Below are 18496 nucleotides of genomic sequence, written 5' to 3'. Positions count from 1 at the left end.
ACTGTCTTATGTTTTCTTACCACACTGGGCGCCTCTATAATTTTCTTCACCTTTGCAATGCCTGGCTCTTACGTTATTAGTCTCCTAAAATTGTCTCTTCTTTTCTCAAATAAGCCACATCAGGCCGCTTTCTTTCTTTCCTTTTCCAGATGGATAAAACTTATTCATTTAGTACTTGAATAAAATCTACCTTCTGGAACTGTTCATACTATTTAATTTTTCAAATTACTCAGCTGCTCACATGTACTTATTTTGCCTTCTCAACAAGAAGGTAAGTTCACCCAGAACAAGGACCATGTCTGGTACATCATTTTTCAACTCAACACCAAAGTTGTCTATTTTATTTAATAAAATTTCTTTGCAGGGCCTTCACTGCAGAACTTTTGTTCTACCTCCTTTTTTTTTTTTTTTTTGGAGGGAGGCGGAGCCTCGCTCTGTCGCCCAGGCTGGAGTGCAGTGGCGCGATCTCGGCTCACTGCAAGCTCCGCCTCCTGGGTTCCCGCCATTCTCCTGACTCAGCCTCCCGAGTAGCTGGGACTACAGGCGCCGCCACCACGCCCGGCTAATTTTTTGTGTTTTTAGTAAAGACGGGGTTTCACCATGTTAGCCAGGATGGTCTCTATCTCCTGACCTTGTGATCCGCCCGCCTCGGCCTCCCAAAGTGCTGGGATTACAGGCGTGAGCCACCGTGCCCGGCTTGTTCTACCCCCTTCTTATTTTCCAGTGACATGTGTAGATAACTCACTTTGTGCCCATACATCGGCAGCCATATGGGACCACTTCTTGTAATTAAAGGTAAAGGAATGGATTGCTCTCTGCGTCCCCTTTTAGTTGCATTATCCTCTTTTACACCAGATATTGCGTAAATGTTACAAAGAACCACTTCTTTCATGAGTTACCCATAAGAGATCTTAGCATACACTCAAAATATGCATAATGAAAGCTTTCAAGAGGACTGAAAAAGCAGGCAAAAAAACATGTACCAGAGAGAAACAGGTGTTTCTTTCCGGCTTAAACACCAGCTGTGCCATTTTGAGGCTTCAGGACCAGTAGAGGACAAGAAATAGTCCACACTCTGCTTCCATTTCCGGCACACCTAAGGAAGTCACCTGATAACCTTCCAAGAGAGTTCCTGCCTCAGCAAGTAACACTCTGTGGGGAATAGGCTACAATCATCTGGCAAACATCACTTTCCACTCACGGAGGGAACTCTGATGGCAGTCACGGGGTAAAAGGAGAGCGTTCGAACGAGAGAACATATTTGTTTTCACACCAAGTAGTATTTATTGTCTTTAAGGTTAAAATAATAAGGTATGATTTGTTTTATTGCACTTATATTAATGTGCACAATTAACCAAAAAGCCTTGGACATGGTAAATGTTCTTTCTTTATTCCAGCATTTAAACAAGTTAATGCTCTATTGATTCATTGTGTGAATAATATAATCTGGAATATCATTCTTCAATGTGTCACCAAAAAATTAAAATATTATGCATTCGGCATTGTATGTTTTAAAAAGTTATGGTTGGAGTATAGACAGTATTTTAGTGGTTTAAACTTTTAAACCTTGATTATATTTATTGTTGTAAGTCACACTGTAAAGTATTAAATGAGAAAATTTCAAATATGAAATCTTTTCATTGGCTCTTTAGAGGAGAAGAAAAGGGAATGCATAAAGTCTTACCAGCAGCAGCCTAACCATTATGAAATAAGTCCAAATGATCTTATTTTTTTAAAAAAGGCCCCAAATATCGGCTCTGGTGTTTTAGTAAAATGAAAGCTGAACTGTTAAAGCTAAACTTAGGTCTTCACACTGGATAATGTTATCGAAAACCCTGGGACTTAATTTGGCCTTCTTGCTCATAGGAGAATAACTATAACAATAATAACGGCAATTAATGGTTACCATGTATCCAGTGCTGTTTTGAAAGATTTAATATATTAACTCATTTCATCCTCATGAATGTTTTATGACATTACAGCTGTCCCCAGTTTTAAAGATAAGGAAACTGCAGCACCAGGATGTTAAGTACCTTGCCCAAGGTCATACATGCAGCAAAAGGGTGGACAGCTGGTATTTCAGCCCAGGCAGTCTGGCTCTAGCATCTGTGTTCTTAAACACAATGTCAAACCACCTCTCAAGAATGTGCTTTTCTTTATGATAAGTGAATTAAGCCAGGCACAGAAAGACAAAAACCATATGTTCTCACTTCTATGTGGAATCTAAAGCAATCCATCTCATAGAAGCAGAAAGCAGAACAGTGGTTATCAGAGGTGGAAGAGTGGAAGCAATGGGAAGATGTTGGTCAAAAGGTACAAAGTTGCACTTAAGAGGAATAAATTATAAGTATTTAAGGTTATTGATATGTTAATTAGCTTGATTCACTCATTCCACACTGTATGTGTATATATATATGGATAGATAGGTCATATATATATATAATATATATATATATAATCTCATAACATCATGTGGGCCCCAAAATTATATGGACCATTATAATTATATGGACCCCATAATTATTTTTACTATTTTAATTTGTCCAAAACATTTTTAAAATAATGTAAAACATAAGAACATAATTTATCCTGCTGTGCTACAGAACTGGTAAGACTGGAGACTCCACTAACCATTATTATTTCCTCCTTCAGATACCTAATTCTCCAGCCAGCACACAGTCAAATATCACCAAGACTAAATCAATGTTTCCCAAAGGTGACTGAGGTGGTTTAAGGTTAGACATAGATTTTTAAAAATTTAATACTGCTATGGTCTGAATGTTTGTTCCCCACAAAACTTACATGTTGAAACCGAATCCACAATATTGTGGGTATTAAGAGGTGGGGACTTTGGAAGATGATTAGGGCAGGGGGCTCCCCTCTCATGAATGGGATTAGAGCCCTTGTTAAAGAGGCATTTGTTCATTCCTTCCACCATGTGGAGACACAGTCAGAAGGTGCCACATATGAAGAAAAGGCCCTCACTAGACACTAAATCTTTCAGCCTCTTGATCTTGGACTTCCCTGCCTCCAGAACTGTGAGAAATAAATTTCTGTCATTCAGTGACTCAGATTATGATATTTTTGTTATAATAGCCAAATGGAATAAGATAGTTATATATTTATTTTACATATATTAAGAAATCAGTATAATTAGCACATTGAAAACAATCATTTTATAACTATTACTGCTTGAATAAGACAATAAAATAGTGAATAATTTATATCATGTTAAAGCAAAACTATTAAGTAAATAATAGAACTCATGGTCAACAAATTGAACAAATGCTAAGTAAAGAATTAATGGTAGAAATGTTGAAGACAGCATGTGTCTGATGGAAGTTTGCCAAACATCAAGTTCAACAGTACTCTTCTCTCTGAGCTAAATTTCCACATAGACCAGGCCTGGAGTGTTCCAGTGAAACTAGGGCAGGATCACTAGAACTGTGTTATAGTGTGGCTAGCCCTCCCCATCATTTTATTATATAAAACTATATACAAGTTTCTCCAGTGGTAACTACCCAGGACCACCAAGACAGTCATCCCCATGACAGTGCCATGGCTTGGGAAGCCATTATCCAGAACCCCACACAGAGCACAGTAGGACTAGTCTCTGCCATCCTCAGAACACCTAACCAGGCACTTTGGTAAAGGCCTGAGGAGCAAACAGAGGGAAAAGTAAGGACAGATGAAAAGACTCTGAAGCTGGATGACTTTTGCACTTTACAGTAGAGACTGAAGAAGGGAAGTGATACAGAGTGGATGAAAAAATGGTGAAAGAACCTTGAAAAGAGATGTATCGATACTCTTTTCAATAGGTTAAAAAACAATGCAAGGCAAGCCACACGGTCATGAACCCTGAACTACAACCTGGATATTTGAATGGCCAGTTCGATGCTCTGTCCAGCCCCATTTTCGGAAAGGCTTCAGGCTTTAATGGAAGTGATAGTTGGAAAAGAGACATGTTTAAATTAAGTCAAATGGAAGCACTGCTGTGCCAAGTCACAGAGTCAGCACATGCACAGTGGCTGGCAACCACGGAAACAATTTCTGCTGAATAGGTTATAAAATAAATAAGCTACCACAGGACACTCTCTGAGCAGTGTCATTTCATGATGTTGGATCCAAAACCCTGAGCATTTTAGCATTTTAGTAGGCTGGCAGGGAAAGGAGCTGAAATTTACCTTGTCAAAATCTTTATTGGAATACTACTACTTTATCATAACATTGATTAGTTCTTTCTTCAACTTAGAAGATGAGTAAGATGGTTTCTTCAAAAGCAAGCTAAAATGCCTGTATTCTCCCCAGTGGACTATAGTATCACTAAATTAAAAGGCTGCTTTTGTCCTTAAGGTGTTCCTACCATGGTCGGGGTTACATAAATATTGGTTGAATTGAATCAAATCCATTATAAAGGTTGAAACACCTGTGCAGGGATAAATGAAAATCATCTAAGTACGAATGAAAGAAAAAAAATCATAAAATAGAAAAGCATTTGTATTTCTAGCAGTTTATATTTACTTCTTTTATAATCATCTTTTGAGAAAGTTATTAGCATAAAAATAATTTTAGTCTATAATGACAAAAATTATGCCAAAAGCATTATAACTATGATTGCTTAGTGATTCATAGTCATACATTTTACCTTTTGATTGGTATTTTAACATGTAATGCTGCTATTAAGAGACATATTAGCCCACCTTTGGACTCCAGACAATCCTCTTTAAACAAGCTTTATATTTATGAAATGCCACTAGACATAAATTTTCTGTTAAGTTCTTCTTTGCATTCATATTTCCTTTGCTTTGTTTCTACTATTCCATAAAAAATTATGAAACCATATTATACGGTGTCAACAAGCATCATGAATAACAAAATCCAAGTAATCATAACTCTCAATAGTTGACATTCTTTTTGGTTTTTATTCCTCTTTCCCCGTCTTACTAATCACAGAAACGTAAGAATATTTAATTTAAAAATCACAATTTCACAACAAGTAACTAATAATGCTAATTTTGTGATTCTGAATGTAATCCTGAATCTTGCATGATTGCTTCATTGAAAATCATCTCTTCTATGTCTTCTATGTAATAAAAGAATAACTATCTGTGTCCTACAATTCAAATGATTTATATAATTTGGTTCCAGATCTTCCCAGCTCTTTTCAGCAAGGAATTTTTTAGCAAAGCAAACTTTATGTGGAGCCAGGACTAAGAGGACCGTGAATGGCATTGAGAAAATCATCAAAGGAAATGAGACCATTTTAAAGGTAATAGCTTTCTCAGGGTAAGTATAGAGACTTTTTTCCCCTGAATTCCACAACTACAACCTACTTAATCATTTGAGGTACATTGTATTACTGCTCAAAAAAATTTACTTTTTCCTCACACCTTCTTTGGGAGGAGTGTGATTCCCCACTTAATTGATTTGACAGTCAAGTCGCTGCTTGAAAGAAAATCTAAAATTCATGGTATTGGCTTTAGGGCTAAATACAGGTGACTAGGAAACTTCTTCTTTATAAAGATTATCCTTTCGTGTTCCATGATTGAATGCTGGGACTGAAGAGAAAACATGATGTAGAGATTATCACAAGATTTAAGACTTAAGTCTGATGCTGTAAAAGTGTACAACTTTGGGGGGGGGGGACGTGTTCTTTGGAGTAGGGGTGAATACATTCTGTAGGCAGAGAAAAAGAAGTTAATATTTGTTGTCCAGAAAACAAATTCTGGGTAGATTGTATTATTATTCCACAAATATCCATTCTCCTCACCCTAACATCCATTATGTTATGGATTATGAGCATCCATCCCATTGATACTGGCTTGATTATGTGATTAGTTTTGACCAAGGGAATGAGATGGCATACACTGTTTTTTTCACACAGCAGCTATATATATGCATGCTTACACATTTTGATTTGGTCTCTTATTTATTCCCTTCTGCCATGAGAAAAATATGCCAGTGTTTCTTCATCTGGATCTCAGAATGCCAGATATATTGAACACACCTAATGCACACAGGGCCTGGAGAAGAGAGGCCTCTGCCATCCTGCAGACCTGTGAATAAGAAATGAAAACTTTTTGATGTAAGCCATTGAAGTTTTGCGCGTTGTTTGCTATTCAAAATTGTCCCAGAAAATCTTACTAATACACAAGTTCATGAGCATCAAATCAGCACTCTGCACGTATGAGAAGGCAAAAGTCATATTTCACCTGATTTCATCTGGTACTACCCTCTTTATACTTTCTTCCATTTTTATATATTTTATATGCTCCATCATATTGCAAAGGCATACTTTTGCTGTCGTCTGTTGTTTTTACTATATGTCCCTACAACATCCAAGAAGCTACAGAAGATTCATAAATAAATTATTGACCTCATGAGTTCAACCTAAGCATTCTCCCAGACACACTTTATAGACAGTTAATCTGAGAGGATTTGTCTTTGTATGGTAAATTAGGAAGGCATTGATAAAAACTGCACACTGGCTGCTATTTTAATTTGGTGAGGTAAAATACAAAAAGAAAAACTTGCGATTGAATTGAGTAGGGATCTCATTATTTAAGTATTATTCCACTATATATTTTATCTCATTATGTCAACACTTTTAGTTAAGATGAAGCCTCTTCTGTTTTACAATAATTCTAAAGATCACTAATCAAAACGAAAAAGAGAAAATGGTTGATAAATCAATCAATCTAAATGAAAGAAGGGAGTCACGGCAGATAACAGAGTTTTGGGATGTACAGGTTCTCTTCTAGCTGCTCACAGAATTGCCTAAAGGATCAGGCTGACCCAAGAGCATCTTTCCATGCCAAATTATACAGCAGAGAACTGAAAACACAGCTGGGATGCTTGGATTATGTGTGTGACAAACCCCCGAGGAACTGCCAGCCAGATGCCCGCAGTAAAGCCAGTGTTCCTTGCGTAGCACAGACATGAAACTAACGATGCATCCCATGATGCAGCCATTAAGATAAAACCATCTGTGGGTTTATTTATTCACCATTTTGTCACTTATAGATGTACATTAAGAAAAACAAACAAAAAAAAACATGAGAGAGAACGCGATTTACATGAGAAGTTTATTAGTACATAGACATGGCCTAATGACTACTTGTCCAGAAATTTGAAACTCTCTATCATTCTACTGTCTCATGTTGCAACATCCACACTCTTTTGTGTGTGACCCCAGTAGCTTAAAAAATTAAACCATTGGCAGCAATGAGTAAGCTATCAAATTAATTAATTTTTAGTGTGAAATATTGATGTAGTACGTAAGAGGACTTCAGGAAAGTCAATCTTAGATTAATGTCAATAGTTTTTAAAAACAGTGAACAAATGGCAGTACCACACAGATGACTAGGATGGTTCCCATCCATTTAAAAGATAAAAAACTGAAAAATTGGTGTGGTCCAACCATAGCCCACTTATTATTGTTAGTTGTCAGTTATATAATAGTGATACTCATAATAGTGACTTCAACACAAAAGTCTTGTTCTTCTAGAAAGTTGGAATTTTGTTTGTATTTATTGCAAAGCAATATTTTCATTTGGATTGTTACTATAATTTTTCTGTGCAGAAAAATATTCCCAGCAAAGTATTGCAGAGATTTATTTTATCTATACCATAAGCAAGTGAATATTTTATAAATTATTACAAGTTATAAAATGTTTTATACAATTTTAGTATTTGATTCCATTAACTATCCTGTGTGTATTACATAATATCATCTGCATTTAACCATAAGGCACCCAAGACCTGGACATATCAATTTTCCTGTCCTCCCATGTCATTGCATAGATGGTAATTGGAAGAGGCTAAACTTGAATATATATATTTTCTAATCAAATTGACTTTCCACTATGTGAAGAGAAAATTTACTAGTTTATTTTCATGTTTGTCTTCTTCATATGAGTATTACATAGACAAGGCAAAATTAAATACCCACTACACACAACATATATGTTGTAAAGTTTTAAACGAGATGTTTAAACAATGTTTTAAAATGTGAATATCAGACACAGAAAATTTTGAGTTTTTATGTTAAGAATCTTGGTTTCATAGCAGAGCTGTTTATGTTAAAACCTAACGCAATTAGAAAATTCTACAGTATTTAAGTCCAGTATTGCTATGGTCTGAATGTCTGTGTCCCCCCAAATTTCACATGTTGAAATCTTAACCCCCAAGATCTTGGTATTAGGAGGCGAGGCCTTTCTGGGGGTGATTAGGTCATGAGGCCAAAGCCCTCATGAATGGAGTTAATGTCCTAAAACAAGCCCCAGAAATCTGCTTTGCCACTTCCACTGTGTGAGGACACAGAAAGAAGGTGCCGTCTATGAGAATACGGGCCTTAACCAGACACCAAATCTGCAGGAGCCTTGGTTGTGGACTTTCTAGCCTCCAAAACCGTGAGAAATTTCTGTTTGTAACCAGTTTATGCTATTTTATCATAGCAGCTGGCACGTACGAAGACAGCTATTTTGCTTAAAATTTGTTTGGCAGAAAGATGCAGATAAATAAAAAGAAAAGCTTAGAAATGTTTCAGAAAATTTAAGCTTTTTCTGGGTTGGTAACCATCATTTCTCTCTCTCTCTCTCTCTCTTTTGGAGAAAAATAAATTACTACTATTTTAATCAACTAGTTTAAATATTTGAATCCATATATTTATATTATATTAAACATATTTCTATTAAACATATATTATATTTTAAACATAGAAATATTAGCTGGGTGTGGTGGCATGCACCTATAATCTCAGCTACTTGGGAGGCTGAGGCAGGAGAATCCCTTGAAGCTGGGAGGCTAAGGTTGCAGTGAGCTAAGATCACGCCACTGCACTCCAACCTGAGAGACAGAGGGAGACTTTGTCTCAAAAGAAAAAGAATAAATAAATAAAACATTGCCTTTTCAATCATGACTCATTTTATCTATAACTTAAAATCTAAATCTATTCCTTGGAACTCTGGGAGAAACGAATAATATATTCTCCCAAGTGTGAAGGAAAAGTCTGTTAAAATTACACACTTTCGTTTTTTCTCAAACTTGGCATCCATCACAGCTATTGTAACAAGACCTACCTTACAAGGCAACAAGATTCTCTTTTGGAAACTGTCTGGCATCTTTTTTAGATTCCTCCTTCCTCCCCTCAATTTTTCTCCCCAGTGGGCTAGATTCCTTTGCTTGCAGTGTCATTCCTCTAGGAGGTGTGTATCATCTCTGTATGTCTATGATTTGATATGAGTCTTGAGGATAAAGTCCCCCCAGACCTAAAGAATTCATATTTTAAGAGGTTTATTATATACTTGTATGTTTTTTATTTAATTTGGAATAGGCAGTCTATTTATATTTTTCAATAACTAGGAATCATAAATATATTTACTGTTACGTGTCTAGTTTCTACCTGGTTCCCAGTTTCTCCTGTTCCCATCCATCCCACCAAAAAAAGTCATTTTTATTACTTTCTTATGTTTTCTTTCAGATATATTATAAGCATATTTAAGAAAAAATAAATATGTATTCTCTCTCCTTTTCCATTATTTTTTACTCAAATAATAGAGTACCATATATAAAGTTTTTTACGTTGTCTTTCTTAAAAGTTCACAACATACTTTGGATATTTTGCAATGAACTACATAATAGATTTTTCTTTTAAATTGCTACATATTTACTTTATTTATATTAACAATATAAAAGGTGGATATGTCTCCAAATTAGTTCAAATGTCAAATAGAATAATAACACATAAGTTATACAATCAGTTTTATCATATTTTTTCCTAATGGTGAGCAAATTTGAGTCTATAAGGTGACAACTATAAGTAATAAGCAATTGTCCCTAAATGCAAGACCAAACACTTTTGTTACACATTCAGAAGTAAACAAAAGATAATGGCTATATTTTGAGAATGGTTACACTTTCAGCTAAGATAATCTAAGTTTTATTCAAATTAAATATATCGCCTCTTAACAGTTGCATTCTTATGGTTACGACATTCATGATAATAGCTATTTTATGTAATAACACAAGTTATAAAAGAATGTGTAGATGTGTTTAAAGTTTCCAATCTAAAAGAAAAGTCAGCACTGCAGTGGAAAGAACACCAGCCTGTACTTCCATTCAAGCTCTCTTATGAAGAATAACATACTGTATACACAGGAAACACACCGATTGCAGATCACCTTGTCTATAAACGTCTAGTCTATAAATTTATGGTCACAAAGTGAACACACCTGTATAACCAGCATTCGAACAAATAAATGAATGAATAGTACTAGCCTCCCTAAAGCCGCCCTGATGAAAAGAACAAGCAGTGGTATTATACTGACTGAAAACAGAACAAATATTTCTTATAAGAAGTTGAAGGAAAAAAAAACTACTATAATCTTGAAAATATTAACTCCAATACCTCATTCTCTGGCTATACCCTACTACCTTCTCAGCTTTCATACTAAACGTTATAAAAACAATTTATGTTTGAAACCGAGGAAATTGCAATTTTCAACAATGGAACATATATGGGAAGAACACATAAATCCATATTCCCAATCCCAAGAGGAATAGGCTCTATACTAATTTGTGCTCAGAATTTAAATCCCAGAGACTACACCCTAAATAGAGGTCCAGGAATAATGTCAAGGCTGCTGGTGGGTACCATCTCTCAGCATCTTTTGAACACCTGAGCAAAAATAACATTAATAATGAGGGAACTTACCCATACTGAATATTGTAGTTTTATACAAACTGTTTTAAGCACTTTACATGATAATCTTATTTAATCTTTGTGTCAACTCTTTGAGGTAAGAATAATTATTATTCAAATTTTAAAGGTAAGAAAGTAGGGCGGAGAGAAGCTAGTTTTATAAAACAATTAAAAATGGGTCATCCAGCTTGGAAAAGCCAGGATTCAAAACCAATCAATCTTATTCTAGCAGATCAGTGGCTCAGAAAGTGTCTGTCAAGGGGGTCTAAAAATTCCAAGAATCAGTCTTATAAAAAGTAGTGGAATATATGACAGACCTCAGTCAGTTTGGTAGCAGTTTATGACAGAGCTCCAGACTGAAGGGTTCGGGGAACTGGAGAACAAATCAGCATTCAGAGTCCCAAGGAGATTCAGCAAGGGCCATGTTGGGCTCCTCCTCATTTATTCCATTGTGATTTCCCTCTAAGGTAGCTTTAGATACAGAGAGTCTCCCTGATTGAAGCTATTTCCCTCCAGCAACTAGTATTCTCTTACTCTATTGCTAACACTGGCCTCTTGGTAATAATCAGCTCCATTTATTTTCATGATTCTTGCTACTGAAGTATTATTCTAAATTGACTAATGAATATACCTTTCCTATTGGAGGATAGCATTCCCTGCCTTCTTGTATTAGTCAATGCTGGTTTGAGTAACAAATAAACCCTTATGTTTCAATGGCTTTAGACAACAGAAATTTACTTTATTATCATATAATCAGATGTGGGTAAAGTAGCCTTTCTGCTTCTTTTTAGTTATGCCATCTGGTGCTGCTGGGTTTTTGAGGTCACCATGAAAGAATAAGAGAACGACGGAAGAAACACATCTACTGCAAATCACCTTGTGCCCTAAGTCCTAATTGCAGAATATGCTGAGAAATACGAAGGCACATACTTAGTAAATCCTATCTGCCTACCACCTGCAGTCTGGCCCTTCAGAAGATAAGGAAATTCCTGTTACCCTTACTTATTCTGAAGCACTGATCTTAGCATTCTGGTTGGTAAATTGTGGGTCTCAAATTTCATTGGCCATTTCTCCTAGGAGGCCTCTTGAGTTCTTACACAAGCTGTATATCTTGTAGGGAATGCTATGGACATGACCCTCTGCAAAAAAAAAAAAAGCTACATTTTAATGTAATTTAAATTAATTTAATTTTATAATTTGGAAAGGGGGAACATCTTTTCTATCATTTTATCCTGATGCCAGTGATAAAATTTTACAGCTGCTGGAGATATAGTAGTCTGGAAAATACACTGATTGAATTCTTCCAACAAAATGCTTTGGTTCTAAATTTCCATGACTTTTACTGATTACCACTCTATAATTTCTGATCAGTTTTTCCAACTTCTGTTATTATATACCTCCTAATCATTGGATCATTTTACTTTTTAATATTTTCTGATCAGTTTTTCCCACTTAGGTGATTATATATCTTTCAGTCATTGGCTCTTTTTACTTTTTAACTTTTTTTCTATTTAATCCCTCAAGTGAAATTTATAATAGTTTCATATCTCTAATATTGGACTGTACTGGCAGAGAATCGCCTTGCATCCTTGTGTTTATAGTTGCCTTAGAAATTTTATCTTGCCTTATTGCATTCAAAATTCATTATTTGGGGAGAGATATCATCAAGATGACTGACCTGAGACACATAGCAGACTTGCCTCCTCCACAAAAAAAGACCTAAACATCAAGTATACAACTAAATGTCAACAGAGCCTCTATGGGAAAATTCCAGAATCCAGCAGGGTAGCAATAGAGACCCTCTGAGGTGCAGAAGCTTAAGATTGCAGCACAGTGAGGGAAGCAAGGCAGCTGGCCGGATCAACTCAAAGCCAGGAGAGACTCCCCATTGTAGGAATTAGGTAAGTAAGAGGTCTTCAGCAGTCCACATTCCCACCACAGACACCTGCAGCCCAAGCCACAAAAAAAAAAAGCCCCTCAGCTCTCACAGGCCCTGAGGATAGTATAAGGAGCTGCCAGACATCACACAACTGCATTGTTGCACTGAAGGAATTAGTGCAGGTTCCCACCTTCAGTATCCAAGTTGCTGTAGCACATCACTATTTTCAAAGTAAAGCCCATACTGGACTACATTCTGCCCTGAAGCCAAATAGCTCTTGCATTTCCAAATCCTCAGGGACCCACCAAGATCCCCCCACATTAGTGCAGAGAGCTTCAGGGTTGCCACAGCGCCTGAATCCACGCAGTGCCCTATAACCCAGGATAGAGGCAGTCCAGCACATCAGGGAGGCTCTCCTGAGGACATAGATAACTAAACTGAAGCATGAGCTCCTCAAAGCCTGAAAGCCACCTACCTAAGGCCACTACTACCAAAAGCAAACCTACCTCCCTCCAGCACTGGAGTCACTGCAGGCTTATACATCCCCCTTGGGGTCTTGAGGAGCAGCTTGTCCACCGTGCCACCCATCCCACTGGTGCTGATGCACCCTACTCAGAGGCTGAGGGAGCAACCCCACTTCCCCACTGCCAACACTACCAGTGCTTATGGGTACCACTCATGAGCCCAAGGATAGACCCACCATTGACACTACCAGTGCCCATGCACATCACTCTGGATCCTAAGGACTGGCAGAACTGTCCTGCTGCCCCTTATGATGTCCGTGCACCCTGCTCAGAGGCTCAAATATGAGACCAACAGAGGCCTGCCACCACTAATGCTGATACCTGTAAGTGCCATCTAGGGTCCTAAGGACCAGCTCATTTGGCACACGCATTGACAGCAAAGCCTTACCAGAGTATCCAAACAACCACAGCCTAAGACACTAAAGAATTCACAGACATAACCTATGTTGCTAACAGCCAAAGAAATCACACTAAGACTGTACTATGGTACCCAACTAGGAACAAAATGAACGTACTCTATCTAATTGAGATGATTGAGAGAGAGAGACGTCTCTACAGAACCTACTCCATAAAACTAAAAGAAGTGACAATTACACAAGATGTGCACATATCAACATAAGGACGTAAAAAACATTAAAAATTAAGGAAACATGATACCTCCAAGAGAACACAATAGTTTTTCAGTAACAAATCCTAAAGAAAAGAAATCCATAAAATGCCTGAGAAGGAATTCAAAATCATGATTTTAAACTCAGCAAGATACAAGAGAATGCAAATAAACAATATTTAAAAATCAGGAAAACAATTATCTCAGTGAGAAATTCAATAAAGAGATACAAAAAGGGACCAAACATAAATATCAGAACTGTAGAATTCAATAAATAAAAAGCATGCAGAAAACCTATGTGGCATATGGGACACCCTCAAATGAACAAATATTCCAATTTTGGTAGTTCCAGAAGGAGAAAGGATTAAAAAAAAAAAAAAAGTATAAAAAACCTATTTAACAAAATAATGGCTGAAAATTTCATAAGTCTTGCAAGAGATACTGACATCCAGATACAGGAATCTCAAAGAACCACAAATGAATTGAACCCAAAAAGATCCTCTCCAAGGCACATTATAGTCAAACTGTCAAAAACCAAAGACAAAAATAATTCTAAAAACAGCAAAAGAAAAACAACAAATCACAAACAAAAGGATTATCATCAGACTAATCACAGATATCTCAGCAGAAACATTATAGGAAAGAAGAGAATGGGATGATATAGTCAAAGTGCTGAAAGAAAAACTGTGAGCCAAGAATACTATATCCATCAAAGCTATTATTCAAAAATGAAAGAGAAATAAAGTTTTCCACAAACAAACAAAAATTATGAGAATTCATGACGAGATAAGGCCTACAAGAAATGCTTAAAGGAGTCCTATATCTGGAAGTCAAAGAACAATATCTACCATTATGAAATACAGGTAAGTATAAAAGTCACTAGAAGATCAGATAAATAAATGAAAAAGAAATCAAACATTGTTAGTACAGAAAGCCACCAAATCACTAAGACAAGAAATGAGGCAAAGAAAGAAACAAACAAAAATATATGAAACAAGAGGAAAACAATTTTTAAATGACAAGAGTAAGTCCTTACATATCAATAAGAACTTTGAATGTAAACAGTTTAAATTCCTCAATTAAAAGCTATACACTGGCTGAATGGACTTAAAAGTGACCGAACTATATGCTGCCTACAAAAATCTCACTTCACTTGTAAAGATACACATAGACTGCAAGTGAAGGGATGGAGAAAAGATATCCCATGCAAGTGGAAACCAAAAGCATGCAAGAGTAGTTATGCTTGCATAAGAGGAAATGGACTAATGGACTATGATATACAAAAATCAAATTTAAATCATTAATAACTTAAATGTAAGACATGAAGTTCTGTAACTACTAAATGCAAATATTGGGACAGTACTTCACAACATTAATCTGGACAAATATTTTGGGGGCTAAGATCTCAAAAGCACAGGATACAAAAGTAAAAATAGACAAATGGGATTACATCAAGCTAAAATGCTTCAGCACAGTAAAGCAAACAATTAACAGAGTGAAGAGACAACTTACAGAATGGGAGAAAATATTTGCAAACTATCTATTTGACAAGGGAGTAATAACTTCTTTAATATACAAGGAACTCAAACAATGCATCAGTTAAAAAAAAATACAAGTAACCAGTTAAAAATGGGCAAATAAACTGAATGGAAATATCGCAAAAGAAGACATACAAATGACCAACAGGTATATAAAAAATGCTGGATACCCCTAGTAATCGTGGAAATACAAATCAAAACCACAATAAAACATAAATTTACCCCAATTAAAATGTCTGTTATCGAAAAGACAAAAAATAACAGAGGTTGGAAGGATGTGGAGAAAGGGGAACTCTTGTACCCTGTTGGTGAGAATGCAAATTAGTATAGTCACTATATAAAACATTATGAAGATTGATATGGTTTGGCTGTGTCCCCACCCAAATCTCATCTTGAACTGTACTTCCCATAATTCCCATGTGTCTTGGGAGGGACCCAGTGGGAGGTAATTAAATCATGGGGGCAATTAGCCCCATGCTGCTGTTCTCATAATAGTGAGTGAGATCTCATGAGATCTGATGGTTTTTTTTTTTGCTTGGCACTTCTCCTTCCTGCCATCATGTGAAGAAGGACATGTTTGCTTTCAGTTCTGCCATGATTGTAAGTTTCCTCAGGACACCCCAGCCCTGTGGAATTGTGAGTCAATAAAACTTCCTTCCCTTATAAATTACTCAGTCTCAGGCAGTTCTTTATGTAGCATGAGATTGGACTTGATACCGCAGAGAGTGGGGTGCTGCTATAAAGATACCCCAAAGTGTGGAAACGACTTTGGAACTGGGTGACAGGCAGAGGTTGAAACAGTTTAGAGGGCTCAGAAGAAGACAAAAATGGGGGAAAGTCTGGAACTTTTAAGAGACTTTGAGAGCTAGGAAGACAGGAAGATGTGAGAAAGCTTGAAACTTCCTAGAGACTCGTTAAATGGCTTTGACCAAAATGCTGATAGTAATATGGACAATAAAGTCCAGGCTGAGCTGGTGTCAGATGGAAATGAGAAACTTGCTGGGAACTGGAGTAAAGGTTACTCTTGCTATGCAAAGAGACTGGTGGAATTTTGCCCCTGCCCTAGAGATCTGTGGAATTGTGAACTTGAGAGAAATGATTTAGGGTATCTGGTGGAAGAGATTTCTAAGCAGTGAAGTGTTCAAGAGGAAACACAGAATAAAAGTTTGGACATTTTGCAGCCTGGCAATGAAATAGAAAAGAAAAATCCACTCTCTGGGGAGAAATTCAAGGGCTGCAGAAATCGGCATAAGTAATGAGGAGCCCAATGTTAATCACCAAGACAATGAGGAAAATGTCTCCAGGGTATGTCAGAGACCTTTGTGGCAGCCCCTCTCATCATAGGCCCAGAAGTCTAGGATGAAAAAATGGTTTCATGGGCCTGGCCCAAATCCCCCCTGCTGTGTGCAGCCTAGGGACTTGGTGCCCTACATCCCAGCCACTCCAGCTATGGTTGAAAGTAGACAAGGTACAGTTCGGGTCATGGCTTCAGAGGGTGCAAGCCCCAAGCCTTATCAGCTTTCACATGCTGTTGAGCCTGCAGGTACACAGAAGTCAAGAATTGAGGTTTGGGAACCTCCATCTAGATTTCAGAGGATGTCGAGACAGAAGTCTGCTGCAGGGCGGAACCTCATGGAGAACCTCTGCTAGGGCAATGTGGAAGGGAAATGTAGGATCACAGCCCCCATACAGAGTCCCCAATGGGGCACTGCCTGGTGGAGTTGCGAGAAGAGGGCCACCATTATCCAGACCCCAAATGGTAGATCCACTGACAGCTTGCACCATGCACATGGAAAAGCCACAGACACTCAATGCCAGCCTGTGAAAGCAGCCCAGAGTGGGGCTGTACTCTGCAAAGCTACATGTATGGAGCTGCCCAAGGCCCTAGGAGCTCCCCTCTTGCATCAGCGTGACTTGGATGTGGGACATGGAGTCAAAGGAGATCATTTAGGAGCTTTGAGATTTGACTTCCCGGCTGAATTTTGGACTTACATGGGGCCTGTAGCCCCTTTGTTTTGGCCAATATTTCCCATTTTAAAATGGGTGTATTTACCCAATGCCTGCACCCCATTGTATCTAGGAAGCAACTAACTTGCAGGCTCATAGGTGAAAAGGACTTGATTGTCTCAGATGAGACTTTGGACTTGGACTTTTGGGTTAATGCTGGAACGATCAAGACTTTGGGGCACTGTTGGGAAGGTATAATTGGTTTTGAAATGCAAAGACATGAGATTTGAGAGGGGCTAGGATGACATGATATGATTTGGCTGTGTCCCCACCCAATTTTCATCTTGAATTGTAGTTGCTATAATCCCCACCTCTCTTGGGAAGGACCCAATGGCAGGCTATTGAGTCAGGAGGGCAGTTACCCTCATGCTGCTTTTCTCATAATAAGTGAATTCTCATGAGATCTGATGGTTTTGTAAGGGTATTGTCCCCCTTTTGCTTGGCACTTCTTTCTGCCATCATGTGAATAAGAACATGTTTGCTTCCCCTTCTGCTATGATTATAAGTTTCCTGAGGCCTCCCCAGCCCTGCAAAACTGTGAGCCAATTAAACCTCTTTCCCATATAAATTACCCAGTCTCAGGCAGTTCTTTATAGCAGCATGAGAATTGACTAACACAAAGATTCCTTAGAAAACTAAAAATAAAACTACCATGTGATCCAGCACCCCCATTGCTGGGTATATATTAAAAAGAAAGAAAATCAGCATATCAAAAAATATACGCACTTCCACATTTATGGCAGTACTGTTAACAATAGCCAAGATATGGAACAAAACTACGGGTCTATAAACAGACTAATGGATAAAGAAAATGTGGTATATACTGGAATATTATTCAGCCATAAAAAAGGAATGAAATCCTGTTGATATGGTTTGGATCTGTATCCCCACCCAAATCTCATCTTGAATTGTAATCTCCACATGTCATGGGAGGAACCTGTTGGGAGGTGATTGGATCATGGGGGCGGTTTCCGCCATGCAGTTCTTATGATAGTAAGAAAGTTCTCATGAGATCTGGTTATGTCATAAGTGTCTGGCACTTTCCCCCTTCTCTTTTTCTCTCTCCTGTCACCTCGTGAAAAAGGTGCTTGCTTCCTTTTCACCTTCCACCATAATTGTAAGTTTCCTGAGTCCTCCCCAGTCATGTGGAACTGTGAGTCAATTAAACCTCTTTCCTTTATAAATTACCCAGTCTCAGGTATTTGTCATAGCAGTGCGATAACTGACTAATACACTAGT

General features: G+C 37.5%; 1 protein-coding gene across 3 annotated transcripts in view; it reads right to left on the bottom strand.

Moving 5' to 3' along the window:
• LOC105498531 (chondrolectin) overlaps positions 1–18496 on the bottom strand; it is a 456577-nt gene that overhangs the window by 34096 nt on the left and 403985 nt on the right. The window contains exon 1 of one of the 3 annotated variants that reach the window (XM_071095510.1): positions 6008–6025. The exons of the other annotated variants lie outside the window; for them this stretch is intronic. The gene's annotated coding sequence lies outside the window, so the exon portion shown is untranslated. Of the gene's footprint in view, positions 1–6007; positions 6026–18496 lie in introns of those variants that run through there. 3 annotated transcript variants of the gene reach the window in all.

The sequence above is a fragment of the Macaca nemestrina genome, chromosome 4, assembly GCF_043159975.1.
Source record: "Macaca nemestrina isolate mMacNem1 chromosome 4, mMacNem.hap1, whole genome shotgun sequence".
Classification (NCBI taxonomy): domain Eukaryota; kingdom Metazoa; phylum Chordata; class Mammalia; order Primates; family Cercopithecidae; genus Macaca; species Macaca nemestrina.
This window is presented reverse-complemented; position numbering and strand designations above follow the sequence as displayed.